Here is a 5,364-nt window from a genome sequence, read left to right as displayed (position 1 = left end):
TTTGTAAGAAAAAGAGATTGAGGATGAGGTTTTATAGACTGGCTGTAAAAACAAAAATGGCTAACTTGAAAAAAATCTTGCTGAATTTAGCTTAAAAGAGATATGTTTTTCTTTAAAGATTAAAATAAGTTCAGTACAACCCATCTAATCAAAAAATAAAACAAAACTCAATGAGTTAACTTTGGAAGGAAGCAACATGCCTGAATCCAACTAGGATTTTCCAAACTAAATAATGAGTAGAGACACACATTAGGTAAGAACAGTTAGCACTTATGAAATGTTTTGCTGACCAACCTTAGGGGTTTATTTCCTTCAAGGAAACAAAATGAGTACAATATAAACCAGAGTAATTAGTGTGATTGTGAAAACCCTTAGAGCACATAAGGAAAACATCTATTTATATTTCCAGTAATGCAAAGCAATAATTAAAATTTTTAAATATAATTTTCACATTGCCCAGTAAATTCACACCACACACACACACACACACACACACACACAGATTAGTAAGAGTACTCAGGATAATTTTTATAAAAGAAAGTCCAGAATATTTGAGATGATTGTGGCAAAGTTAATTTATTGCTATGAAATATAAGCTATTTTTGATTTGCCCAGATTTCTGTTTGTACCCTTCCCCATCATACGGGCATGTAAGACCAGATGAAATATTCAGAAGTCATTAAATAGGCAAATGCTTCTCAAACTTTAATGTGTATGCCAGTTATGTGTATTTACATCAGGTGAGTTGGATGGAAACCCCTTTCATCTCAAACTATGGTGATAATGAAAAGATGGCCCTGTTCTCATCTGTTCAGCTTTGGAAACTTTCCTACCAAATTTGAGATCATCTAACCAAGACCACCTCAAAGTAGGGCACAGTTTTTTCTTATCCTCTTGTACATATTGTTAATATCATCGCTATGCCTCCCACTGTGTTCAACGTGCTAGTTGAACATGTCCTATGAACCAGGCACTCTTCATGATTGCCCCAAGAATTCTCAAAACAACTTGGAAGTGCAAGTACTATTACTAGCTCTGTTCGCAGTGAGAAAACAGAAGCTCAAACTTTCAAAAGGTTATCCTGGTAGTCTGTTTTGACCACTGAGCAATACTCCCCCATACTAATATACGAGTGATGTGATATTTGCTCACAAATCTCTCTGCTTGCTTCGTTTCAAGTATTTCTTGGTAATCCACTTGGCCAAATTGTCAAATTCATGTTGAATTGAAATCTCCTCACCCCTTGTGCTTAATTGGTCTGGTATCTATTCTACCTTTACTTTATTTAGCCTTGCAACTTTTTGTTTTAGTAACTGTATTTAGACTATATATGCAAGAATTTTATAACACATGGGGAATAATGAAACCTCATCGTGGGAGATATTCAAGCAGTCTAGATTGCTACGTCTCTTGCAGAGAATTGATTCAAGTCTCAAGTGAAGATCATTTGAGTTGCTTGCACAGTTCCTTTCAGACCCAGTATTACACAGTTCTGCCAATGTTGTTGCATACCTGAAAATATGGCATTTAAATATGACCTTGAAATTTTCATATTCCTATGACTGGATCACTCTTAATATATCAATGTAGCCTTAGTTTTTACGTACCTTGGGAAAATCCCCATTTAACATTTATGAACATACTCTGGGATGGTGACATTCCACATGAGTGAAAGCCTTCCTGGTCTAATTGTATGTTAGAGATAGATACATAGATAGATGGATAGATAGATACATAGGTCCAAATTTTATTTAATATTTACCTTTTACATTAAAGACTTTTTATTTTGAAATATGTATAGATTCATGGGGAGTTACAAAGAAATGTACAAGGAGGTCTAATATTTTTAAAATTAAAAATTTTGTGGGATTTTAAATTTCAAAAAAAGCATATGCTTACCGAAAACTTTACTGGAATCGAAGGCATGTCAAATGAAAGTGAAATATCTTCACCTTCATGCCACATTCTGCCTGGCACCACTGTGAACAGTTTGGTGTGTATCCTAGCCTTTTGTTTATGTCATATAATATTGACCATTTTAAAAAGTCAGTTTACAAACAATCTCAGCATCCTTTCTATCTGCACAGCTCTGTCCAAAAGTCCTATGATTGTTAGTAACAATACACAGGATACAAATGAAAAGGTTACTCATTTATAGGAAGACATAAGTAACAGGAAATATGGAAGATGGTCACCATTTATGGTAGGCAGAATTCTAAGATGATCCCCCAAAACCCAACGCTTGGTGTATGGGTCTACTATCATCCCCTTTTCTTGAGTATGGGCAGGACCAGTCACTATGACTCATAAACTTCAGGGATTTATGATAGTTAATAAATTGCTTGCAAGACACCCTCCACACATTGTATTGTAATATAAATATGAGAACTGCTAGCATAGTGAACAAAAAAGTTTCCAAATATGAATTATACAAATTTAATTATATTTTATTTAAATAAATATTTTGTGCATCCTTAATATCATATGATAATGGATGCATAGGAAATATGCTTTCTGCTTAAAAATTATTTCTTTCTGTCTTGCTTGTCAAAATTAGAGTAAGAATAATACTATGCATCATATATTATTTACCATGAACAAATTTTCCCCTCATATTACCTTACTTAAAGAATGTAGGCACTTCTCAGGCTGTTAAGTTGATAATTTCTCAGGTCATTTTAATTCTGGTTTCATTATTACTATTGCAGACATTAATCAACATGAAAATAATATTACACATATGTCATTACATAAAGGTCATAAAAGTAGTAATGAAAATATGTACAATATTTTATAGTATGCTCTTAAGAAGTAAGTATATCCTGATACTGGGCAGAGTTTTTCTCAACTGGGATAGTAAATAAACTACTTACCACTGTCTTTCACCAAAAGCTTTGGATTTCTGACTTTGTGGCAGGGCTTCCTGTTCCCTACTCTGGTTCTCTCCCAGACTGGAAAGGATATTCTCTGGTAAAACAGGCTATCAATTACCATCCATCATGATGGAGGCCTGCCATTGCAGGACCTACCTTGAGTATACTCATTGCCTAATATGAGAGTCAAAAATCTTTCTTAGATCTCTCAATGAATTCATTTTTCTAGAATGGACATTTATAAATGCTTGTGGACTGACCATTTGGGAATAACCATGTAATCTCTCTCTGAGTGGCTGTTTTGAGATACCTCAGAGTACAAACAGAATTCAAGGGCAACAGCTTCAATAGAAACTGTTAGAAATGAAAACAATTAATTCTCTCATGTATTCATTAAAGTTATGGTAATCATCTTTTCCCAGCATACAATGAGAAGATTGGTTCTTATCTCTTTTGGGACGTGTGCAAGTGAATTTCAGTACTAGATTTTTGTTAGGAATTGTGGGTATTGAATACTGGAGATATGCTAACAGTGAATTTCAGGTGGTCTTATCATACACACATAAAAATGGGTAACTATGTGTGGAGATGTGTTAACTAGCTTGACTATAGTAACTATTTCACTATGTATATGTCTATCAAATTATCATCTTGTACACCTTAAATACATATAATTTTTAAATGGTTTAAAAATTAATAAACACGGTATTTTAATAAAATAACTAAAAGGTTATACAAGTAAAAGTTATCAACAGGAAAAAAAGAAAGATGAAAGAAAGAAAGAAAGAAAGAAAGAAAGAGGACTCTGCAGATGAAAAATGTTAATCTGATATTACTACAGAATATTACTATTACTACAGAATCTACCTTCTCCAGCCAGCTTCCTCAGGGCACCCTTGACCTCCTTGTTTCATAGGCTGTAGATGATGGGGTTCAACAAGGGGATTACAACACAGAAAAGCACAGAGACCAGGGTGTCCATATCTGGGCTGTAGCCTACCTTGGGCTGTCATAGTTGAAGTCAGCTATCCCAAAGAAGACTACCACCACAGTGAAGTGGGATGCACAGATAGAGAAGGCCTTGTTTTTGTCCTCAAGGAATCCTAAAGATGGCAGAGATAAGTATGTAAGACATTGCAGTAAACAGGCAAGGACTCAAGCCAGTGGTGGTGCTGGCAACATGATGGAGCACAAACTCATCGAGAGAAGTGTCTGAGAAGAGCTCCAGGAGCAGTGGGATATCACAGAGAAAGCAGCTGATCTGGTTGAACCCACACAGAATGAATGTGACTGCCAGCACTGAGTATGTCACAGAATTCTCTAGTCCACCCAGCCAAGCTCCAGTCAACCAATGCACACAGACTGTTAGATCATGAGAAACAGATAGTGCAGAAGGTAGCAAATGGCTACATCGTGTTCATAAGTCATAGCAGCCACAAGATTTCCCCAGCACAGGTCACAGGAACATCTGGGAAAGGTAGCACTCATATGACATGGTCTTCTTCTCCTGGAATAAGTTCACTAGCGTGACCAGAATGGTGATGGACAAGTAGCAGATGTCCAAGAAACTCAAGTTGCTAAGAATACAGTGGAATGTGGAGGAAATGACTGATTTTGATCACGGTGAATGTGAAAGCATTTCCCAGAAGAGTCATCAGATGAATGATCAAGAAGATCAAGACAAATAGCCCTTGTAATTCAGGATGGTTGGGATATCCTGGAATGATAATTACAGTGACCACAGTTTGATTTTCCATTTCTTTCAGTTCTTACTCAATTGAAATGAAAATTAGGAAAGAAATCAAAAAGACAATGAAATACAATGACAAACATTGGAAGAGCTAACTAACTTTTGAAAAAAGTGTTTATTTTTTTATTGAGGGAGAGAAAGAGTGAGAGGCAGAGAGAGACAGGCTCTGTGCTGCAGTGGAGCCCTATTTAGGGCTCGATCCCATGACCAATGAGATCATGACCTGAGCTGAAATCAAGAGTTGGACACTCAACTGACTGAGCCACCCAGGTACCCCAAAGCTAATAACTTTTACTCATCCTTTGTTTGGTGGATGAGATTGCATCTCTTCTAGATAGTGTAGCTCAATACTCTGACACTGAAATATTTGCATTCCCCCTCTCTGCTGTGATCTTTTGCCCTGTGTTTACTTGTCATGCCAATCACTAGAAACTATTAGCCTGTTAGGCTCCTTACCAGTCTGTAGGTCCATTATCTCTCTCTTTAATTTATATGTATCCTGTAAAACTTTTGTTAAAAGGAAGGAAGGAAGAAAGAAAGGGAGGGAGGGAGGGAGGAAGGAAGGAAAGAAGAAAGGAGGGAAGGAAGGAAAGGAGGAAGGAAAGAAGGAAGGAAGGAAATTCAGTCTTCAGCACTCACATTGAAAAACAACAGCTGATGAGTTAAATTAGAACCCAAATACTTTTCCTCCCAACCTCCCTCTTTCCTGGAAAGTAGCTGCAATAACAAATTCTAACTTAC

The 5,364-nt window shown here is 36.3% G+C and overlaps 1 pseudogene; it reads right to left on the bottom strand.

Annotated features, from left to right (window-relative positions):
* Window positions 1-3,708: 3,708 nt before the first annotated feature.
* LOC122225958 lies at window positions 3,709-4,630 on the bottom strand (annotated as a pseudogene).
* Window positions 4,631-5,364: the final 734 nt, after the last annotated feature.

The sequence above is a fragment of the Panthera leo genome, chromosome C1 (assembly GCF_018350215.1).
Source record: "Panthera leo isolate Ple1 chromosome C1, P.leo_Ple1_pat1.1, whole genome shotgun sequence".
NCBI lineage: Eukaryota > Metazoa > Chordata > Mammalia > Carnivora > Felidae > Panthera > Panthera leo.
Note: the sequence above shows the minus strand (reverse complement) of the source record. Positions and strands in the feature narration are given on the sequence as shown.